The sequence below is a fragment of the Choristoneura fumiferana genome, chromosome 25 (assembly GCF_025370935.1).
Source record: "Choristoneura fumiferana chromosome 25, NRCan_CFum_1, whole genome shotgun sequence".
NCBI lineage: Eukaryota > Metazoa > Arthropoda > Insecta > Lepidoptera > Tortricidae > Choristoneura > Choristoneura fumiferana.
The window spans coordinates 15,367,009-15,376,881 of record NC_133496.1 but is presented as its reverse complement, the minus strand read 5'-3'; positions in this window follow the sequence as shown (position 1 = coordinate 15,376,881).

Below are 9,873 nucleotides of genomic sequence, written 5' to 3'. Positions count from 1 at the left end.
TTCACCGGCCGTCTTACTCTCCACGCCGAAACACAACAGTGCAAGCACTGCTGCTTCACGGCAGGATTAGCGAGCAAGATGAGAGAGAGAGAGAGAGAACATTTATTTACACATATTCGATACACATAAAAATACATTAGATGGAGAGAACAATAACATCGAATAGGTGGACCCCACTCAGCATACTGTAAGATGGTGGTAGCAATCCGGGTGGACCTTGCACAAACCCGTAAAACTATGCAATTTTCCGGGATAAATTTAGCTCAAAGTCAACTTGAAGTGGCAATGAGCGGGTTCCTTATACTTAGGTTAGGTACATCGCTCGAAGAACAGATAACCGTTGGGGGAGAAAAGTTCACGAGTAGCAGCCACAATACAATACAATACAAATATATTCTTTATTGATCACCACAAGCAGTACAGAGACATTACAAAAATAGAAAAATTCAGGTAGACAATAGGCGGTCTTATCGCTAAAAAGCGATCTCTTCCAGACAACCAATTTCTGAGAAATTAATAAATATGAACAGACTAATGTAGGTGTAGCCACGAACTGGAAGACTACGGTTGGTGGACTGACGTCATCGTGAGTTGCGGGCAACCGATGGATGCAAGTGCAAGATGCAAGTAGGGTGGTCATTCATGGCGGCATCCAAGGGTGGAAGCCTTTGTTTATCAGTGGACGTCTTCCGGCTGATAATGAAAGTTTTCAAAAAAAAGGGTATTCCAACCCCAAGCCGTCATGTTTGTCTGAATGGCACGCGATATCGTACGATTATCTGGCTTTAGGATGAATAATTTTATGTGATATAAAAAGAACATGCTGACCCGTCACTTGGCAGCGTGCCTGATCGCCGTGCTAGCGCTGATAGCTCTCTGATACCACCGAGTTGAATACAAAGCCGTTCTAATACGTGAGTTTATTTTATGAAACTTTATTAACAATACTAGCTTTTGCCCGCGGCTTGCCCGCGTGGTATTAGGTTATCGCGCGCTGTTCCCTCGGGGACTGTGCATTTTTCCGGGATAAAAAGTAGCCTATGTCACTCTCGGGCCCATACACTATCTGTATGCTAAAAATCACGTCGATCCGTCGCTCCGTTACGGCGTGAAAGACGGACAAACACACAAACATACAAATACACTTTCGCAGTTATAATATTAGTAAGAAAGTATGGATTCTGCACTACAGCCGTAGGACGTCCATTGTTGAACATAGGACCTCATGGACCTCCAGTTGCTTCATTTGGAAGCGGTCTGCATCCACCGTGAGCCTGCAGCTTTAACCTGGATGTCCTACGCTGCGCTTGCCGATCCGTGCAATGGTCTTTACACGAAAACTTTTCGGCCCCAACCACCATTTGTTCTCCGTGCTTTAACGAGCTAATTTGCTTGGGTTTATTGATTACTCTTTTTCTACGTAGGTACGTATCTCTTCATTTCGTTTTTATAAAATGAACTAGCTTTTGCCCGCAGCTCCACCCGCGTGGTATTCGGTTATCGCGCGCTGTTCCCTCGGGAACTGTGCATTTTTCCGGGATAAAAAGTAGCCTATGTCACTCTCTGGCCCATAAGCTATCTTTATGCCAAAAATCACGTCGATCCGTCGCTCCGTTACGGCGTGAAAGACGGACAAACATACACACAAACACACACACTTTCGCATTTATAATATTAGTATGGATGATTATTTTAACATCAGTGACGTCGTATTCACTCTTTACTTGCACAAAAACTCAAGAACCTTCGTTTTGGATAGCAACAAAAACTACACTTCCACAAAACCTGCATCAACATCTCATATTGTGCCTTTCCTGAGCGACAGACAAAAATTAGAACCACGAAACATCGACAAAACCATAACAACGCAACCGACAAAACGCCGAGCAGTCAAAATGAACCGTAGTCAAGTAAACACACGGTAAGTTCCGAGCCGCGGTTTGTTATACAGGAAAAGGGGTCAACAGTCAAAGCAAACAACAGGGCAAGATGCCGAGGTTGAGTTGGTATGAAAACAAAGTTTTGTTCTAGTATTAGGCGATAAATATTAAAAACGTGGGGTGCATTCTATTAACTGAGGTTTTTTATATGAAAGAAAGAAAGAATGAAAATGAAAATATTGAAAACCCCTACAACTAACAGATACAGGGATCTTCCTATCTTTACGACGACATGAGCTAAAATCCCCATGAGTTTGAAACACAGTCATGGCTATCGCTTTTGATCGCCGAAACTTCTTAGGTTTCAGCGAAAATATCGACAAGAACGGGATTGCGGACGTGAGAAAACCTCCAAGCTTTGGATTACAGGCTTGCGGTGTTTTAAAGGAAGCTACGTGTAAGTATACGAATCCGCCACTGTTTGTGTTTGGAATTGCTTAAGAGTTTTACTCGTAATATCATGTCTTTTTAACCTCGACGCAAATAGAGGGGTGTAATAAATTTGACGCAAATGTATGTCTGTCTGTCTCAAAAATTCAAAATTCAAAATTGTTTATTGCATGTCACTTTACAGGCGTTAGGATGGAAAATTACAAACTAGGTATACATGTGACGCCCTGATAGGGCACGGCAATACAAGTAAACAGAGGGTGCTTATTGTAATTGGAATGTATTATAAATGTATTTAACATGCACAGAAAAGAAAAAACATATAGGTGCACAGGTGGGTAAGTATAATTACATTTCTATCTACCGTAATACCCTGAGTTTATCTCTCCGATTTCAAAAAAAATTGGTAGGTAGACTCAGTCCATGATTCCGAGCTGGAAAAACAGGGTCTCCCAAAATGTGTACCCAAAATATTGTATGGACGTTTTGTTTCGAAAAATATTAAGAAAAATTCGTAACAAAACGGACACATCCATACAATATTTTGGGGACACATCTGGAAACTCGGACTGAGTCTACCTACCATTTTTTTTAAATCGGAGAGATATAGGTACTCAGAGTACAACGGTAGATAGAAATGCCCAGCAACATATGAACTCTAAAAACCATCCACCAGTCCTCTGTCAAAGAACTACTGGTTTTTGTTGTCAAGAACTCATGCAGGCTATAGAAGCATTTATTGATAAGGTTTTTTTTTAATTGGTTATTAAATGATACAGCACTATAAATGTATTCTAATGAATTCGGTAAATGATTGTAAATTTTTATTGTTATGTGTAGTGAGGGTTAAATTTAACAAATTTTAATTTGGAAGATGGCAGTTTGATTATTTTTATTGCAGTTATTTTAGGTCAGTTTTGATTGTCTCTGTGCGGTGTCGTAGCTTTAAAACGAATGGGCTGATTTTGATGCGGTTGTGAGGCGAGCGTAGTTTTTTGGGTCGTGGTCGCGTAATTTCTGCTGCATTTTTATACAAAAGTTCAGTTTGGGCCAAACGGCGACCGAAAATACAGCAGTTCACGACTCAAAAAATTAAGCTCGTCTGGCTTCACCCTTTAGGTGAAAGCGAGTTTGATAAAAATCAGTTCAGCCGTTTTGAAACATTGAACTTTGAAATGAAATGACAATGTCGAAGGTTATTAAACTTTTCTAAATCATATCAAATGAAATCCGTCCTTTTTTTTAGTGGACTTACGCCATCTGAAGCAGAGGATTGTGGATTTAAATCCGGACTCGCACCTCTGAGTTTTTTGAAATTCATGCGATTAATTTGCAATTTACCACGAACTTTATAGTGAAGGAAAAACATCGTGAGTGCACGAGTTATAGTCGATCAAAACATGGTCATTTTTTGTTTTCGATTATACTGAATCGAGAATCCAGGAAGTAGATGTAAATAGGTATCATTAAGGGGCTGTTTCACCATCCAATGATTAGTCTTAACTGACGGATAAATGTGATGCCGTCTCTATTTGTTTTGTTTGAATAGACGGAGACGGCATCACATTTAACCGTCAGTTAACGCTCAATGGATGGTGAAACAGCCCGAATCAAGTTAACCTCAAAACATCTCCCGCTTTCGGCAGCTGCACGTAATCCTCTGTATCTTTCTACACATCTTGCTAACGTAGGTATGAGAGAGATAACGCCTTATATATGGCATTTAGTTACGATAATCTATTGTCTTGTTTTGTTCCAAAGTTTGAAGACATTAAGGTAATTGGTAACCACAAATGCTCTGTTTGTGAACTATGTCTCTGAATTCAACATTTTGTTATGTAAACTTATTTATAAATTGTGCCATGTAGAGGACCTACAAAATAATAAAGGTTTCAGTGATAGGCAAAAAATTGTTACTTAGTCATAATGTAGGTAATGTTAGTCATAATGTAATATTTGACATAACTATTGTTTTCTCTGAAACTATTTATTTTCAGAATTGTTATAAAACAAACCTAACTTACCTTACTTTAACTTGAGCTTTGCGGTGAAGGAAAACATCGTGAGGAAACCTGCACAAACCAGCGAAGCAATTCAATAGTGCGTGTGAAGTTCCCAATCCGCACTGGGCCCGCGTGGGAACTATGGTCCAAGCCCTCTTGTTCTGAGAGGAGGCCTGTGCCCAGCAGTGGGACGTATATAGGCTGGGATGATGATGATGATGAAACCTAACTTAACCGAAAGAGTTCTACAGGCTGACCATTTAAAAATTATGAAAATTTATAAAAAAAAATCATTCATATTTTTTCATTTTTAAATTTTTGATTTCTTTAATTACGCTTCATTTCAAAATGTATGTACGGTTTCAGCGGAAAAAAATATGACTAACAATAATTATGAGAAACATTACCATTCCAACCAATCATAACATTACCATTATTAAAAAATGAATCTCTAATAAAAAAGCCGTGGTGGCTCGCACCTCTCGCACCTCTGAGTTTTTCCAAATTCATGTGCGGAATTACATTTGAAATTTACCACGAGCTTTGCGGTGAAGGAAAAACATCGTGAGGAAACCTGCACAAACCTGCGAAGCAATTCAATGGTGCGTGTGAAGTTCCCAATCCGCACTGGGCCCGCGTGGGAACTATGGCCCAAGCCCTCTTGTTCTGAGAGGAGGCTCCTCTCCTGTGCCCAGCAGTGGGACGTATATAGGCTGGGATGATGATGACAATTTTATTGTCAAAAAGATACACACCAAGACGATTTTCCACTTAACTTGCACCATTGATTTACGCCCCAAAGCAATTCAAATCCCGACAACGGTCCAAACAAACAGGCACTATCGCCAATAACCATACATCTTACAGCATTAATATAGGAAAGTACAACCCTCAACCTTATCGCCATGGCATTAAAGGATATTAAAGGTAAAATCTTGAGGTAGCAGTACATTGCGGGTCACGGTACTGGTGAGACCTTTAGCCTCATCTGCACTTTACATCAGGTGGGATAGTCAATCACGGTCAGTTTTATATAAAACTTATGAAATTTTCTGGGACAAAAACTATTCTATATCCTTTCCGGTCGGTAGGCTCCAACAAGATGGAGCGACGACTTGGTTAAGATCGCGGGATCGCGGTGGATGCGGAAAGCACAAGACCGGTCTGAGTGGAGAGCCTTGGGGGAGGCCTATGTCCAGCAGTGGACGTCTTTCGGCTGACATGATGATGATGACGATGATGATCCTTTCCCGGGACTCAAACTATCTGTACCTATACCAAATTTCATCTAAATCGGTTCAGTGGTTTAGACGTGATGAAGTGAAACACACAAACAAACTAACAAACAGACTTACAAACTTTCGCATTTATTATATTAGTGGGAAGAAAAAACAAGCTCTATTTATAATATAACTTTTTGTTAAATCAATAATTATAATATTATTATAAATGTGTTTATGATTCTGGCATCAGATGCCCCCAGCACTCTTACCTGTCTCAAAGACAGACTTGGAATACTATTCAGAGAGTTTAATATAAAGTACTTCATGTTGACAACTATCCAGGTATTTAAAAAGACACTAAATAAATAGGCATACGCTCGAAAAACATAAAACCCTCCTTCGGGCAGTAGTGTCGTATAAATATACAAATGGTGATTTTTCCTCCGGCGATGGAGACGAGACGAGGCGAGACGAGAATTTAAATTTGTATGCATTCTCGCGGACCGCCGCGGACGCCGCTATACAAATACAAATTTATTTCAATTCTCGTCTAGCCTCGTCTCGTCTCGCCTCGCTGGTGGAAAAGCACCGTAAGACTTGTTTGCATGAGTAGGTAGGAAGATAGGAGGTTGTAGCAAATTTCTGTTGCTGTAGTTCTGTATCATAATGAATGTTAGATGATTGATTCGGAACGAGAGAGGTGACGTCAAAGAGAGAAAGAGCGGGAAGTGAAGTTTTTTTTTGCGATGTGAAAATGCTTTATGCATACTTCCGTGGAAAGTTATGTGGGACTCTCTGAACTTAGCATACACACTAAAACACATCGGCGTTTCTCCACTCTGCCGTTATGGGAGCGCCATGGGATCGCGGACATTCAACCATGACGCTCCCCGGTGGCCCCAGTCCTATGCGCTGGGGGAACCGCGCCAAAGAGAAGGGTCATAAACGCATTGACCCTCCTCCTGAAACAAACCTAACCTAACCTAATAGAGTTCTACAGGATGACCATTTAAAAATTTATGAAAAATGTATGGTTTCATCATCTTCATCATCATCAGCCGAAAGACGTCCACTCCTGAACAAACGCCTCCCCCTTAGAACGCCACAATGAACGGCAACTCGCCACTTGCATCCACCGGTTTCCCGCAACTCTCACGATGTCGTCAGTCCACCTGGTGGGAGGCCTGCCAACGCTTGGTCTTCCGGTTCGTGTTCACCAAACTAGACCATTGACCGAACGGCGCAATGTAAAGCTATCCCTCCCGTGCAAACGGGACTAGATGTTGTTAAGGTATTAACATAAATAATTCCGGGCTAAGAGAGGGGATGGCGGTAAATAGTAGGTGTTTGTGATTCGGGTTTGTTTGCGTCGGAACGTATCGTAATTGATTGGGAGATGAAAATTTTTTGAGAACCTCTGTATATTCAAAAGTAGTCAGTACAGGAGTTGGACAAAAGGGGCTTTAGAAAGAATTATGGTAGTTCTACTAAGTCATATATTATGATAATTGTGAAAGATTCTTTTGTAAAGTATGTAAAGGTGTATTTATACCTGCTAAAAAAATCCTACAAGTGGCATTACATAGTAGTCATCGAGCACCGCGATGTAATGAAACTTGCAGGATTTTTCTTGTAGGTCTAAAGTGGCCTTTATTTAGTCGTGGTTTCAAAATTTGCAAACCATTTTTCGACCACTTCTTGCTATCCGATTGAGCTGAAATTTGGCATACTTATATGAGTGTGGTGAGAATATTTATATATATATTAATATTATATATGGATATTTTTGTTCTGGTATTGGTTTTCTGAAACGACCCAGCGTCGCCTCCGTAAGACGAAACTCTTCAAAGGATTTAATCCTGCCGTGAAGCAGCAGTGCTTGCACTGTTGTGTTTCGGCGTGGAGAGTAAGACAGCCGGTGAAATTACTGGCACGTGAGTTATCCCATCTTAGGCCTCTAGGTTGGCAACGCATCTGCAATACTCCTGGTGTTGCAGATGTTTATGGGTGGTGGTGATCTCTTACCATCAGGAAACCCACTTGCTCGTTTGCCATCCAGTCGAATAAAAAAAGGATAATGGCATTGAGCTGAAAGTTACTACTATTAAAGATGATGGTCTAAGCAAAAACATAATTTGTATTTAAAAATTACCAGTAGGTAATTAACCTCTAGCTCTCCTAATGGTAAGTACAGATAAGTACGACGATGTGACCCACTGGTTCAGTAACAGCCCATTCATTTTGAACTTGAATAGCACTAAATTTTACTTATGTCGAAAAACAAACAACGGAAACAGGTCGGAAGTGTGAGTTTGTCAATGTTTCACGATAAAAGGGGGCTAGGTATGATGGTAATGAATGGAATTTGGCATGCAGACATTTAGATCTCAGAAATAAAGCATAGGCTACTTTTCATTTCGATTTAATGTCATCCCTGCCTATTAACGTCCCACTACTAGCGAGAGAGACTGTCAGAAGTACTGGCGATAATCAAAATAAATAAAGATAGGTACATAATTTGCTTACACAACCTATGATTAGGTAAATTAAAATTTTAATGACAAGTTTCGACTACTTCAGGACTTTTGTAATTATTTTGTTTTTCAAAAGGATTCCGTCTAAAAAGTTTGAGAACCACTGGTCTAGAGACATGACATTTTGGCATTTTGTGTGTTTTTCATAATAACGTAAGTAAATAAAAGATGACGAATTTTCGGGCGCTTTAACAACCTGTATCAATTGTTTTTATTAAAATATATTTCAGTTTTAGTTTAATTTTAAATTGCAGTCAATTATGTTACCTAGTTTTAAAAAAAAACGGGTCTTTCCATAATAATCTATTCCTTACTTCTTTTTATTGTAAAGATTGCTTGGAAGAGAACATGCACTTTTTTTTTCATATTTTTTCACTCTGAAGCGGTGAAGCCACCTTGAAAATTTTTCATGTAAGCCTGTTTTCTATATATAGGTACTGCGTGGTACTGCTTACTACATTATGATGTTCAATAAAGAATCACTTATTATGTATCTTATTGTATTGTAATTATGATAAAAATCCAGAGTTTGAATTTAACTACCTACCAGACTAATATGGTTCCGGTGAGTAAATCCGCAGTTTAAGGCTAGTTAATAATAGAGTCTATTCGTCCTCGATAAACGTTAAACCTACAGTTGACATCTATCTAAACGGTATTTTAGCACAGGAACTATTCAAGGTATCACAAAGACAAATCTTAACGCCGTCTTAGCGCGCCTGCGATAAACGTAACGGCGGCCATTTTGGGAAAGACGGCGTTGCAAATGGCGGCCGGATAAGGCAAGTACACAGAGTAAAGTCAGTAGCATTGTAAAAAGGGGAAGTAAAATGGCTTAAGTATATTGTTAGGTTAAAAGTAAAAAATTACCTACTTAGTGTCTTTAATATTTCCACAGATTAAAGAGTTAATTTTACTAAATATCCATGTAAAAAGGTTGTTTTTTTTTTTATTCGACTGGATGGCAAACGAGCGAGTGTTGATTTCATCCAAAAGCTTGATTTAAAAGCAGTTGGTGGCCTAGCTAGTGGTTTAACCTACCATGTGCCTCTCAAGCAGTTTATCCGGGCTCGCACTTCTGAGTTTTATTAAATTTATTTTTTGTTATTTTTATTATAATTTCTTTAGTTAAAATTAATTTGCTCTTGTTATTAATCAAGCGATTATGTATCAATGGACTTATGTCTGTATATCTGGATATCACTCTAAAAATTGAAGAACATCTTCCACGCAAAAGCTATAGAACAGATATCGTTAAAGATCAGCACACATAATATGGTTTACGCTGGATTAGCCAATATGGAACTTTTATCTTAAAAAACCTAACAGGACCCTTGTGATATCGACAGACCGACGACTTAGCCAGTCTCATGTAAATCAATCCCCACTTGTCATACTGTTTCACTCCCTACTGTCTCCGGAAATTGGTCGGCTAGCATCCTATCGGGGGACACTTGAGCATGTTTCGACGGCGTTAAGGGCCCAGAGACGGTCTCGTCAAGGTCGCCGGGTATGACAGAAAAAGGCAAGGAAAACAAGTTAAAGGTTGTGGTTTTTTTTTCTGAAACAGTAAACTGCTGATATTATAAATGCGAATGTAACTGTCTATCTCCCTGTCTGTTACTTATTCACGCTTAAAACAATTTAGATAATGATGATGATGATGATGATAATTATGAGCATAACAGCTGTTCCGAAGAGTTGTAAGTGTACAGGTTTGGGTTAAGCTTAATTTGAATAAAATTTGGTATAGAAATAAGTATTTTGAGTCCCTGGGATAGGA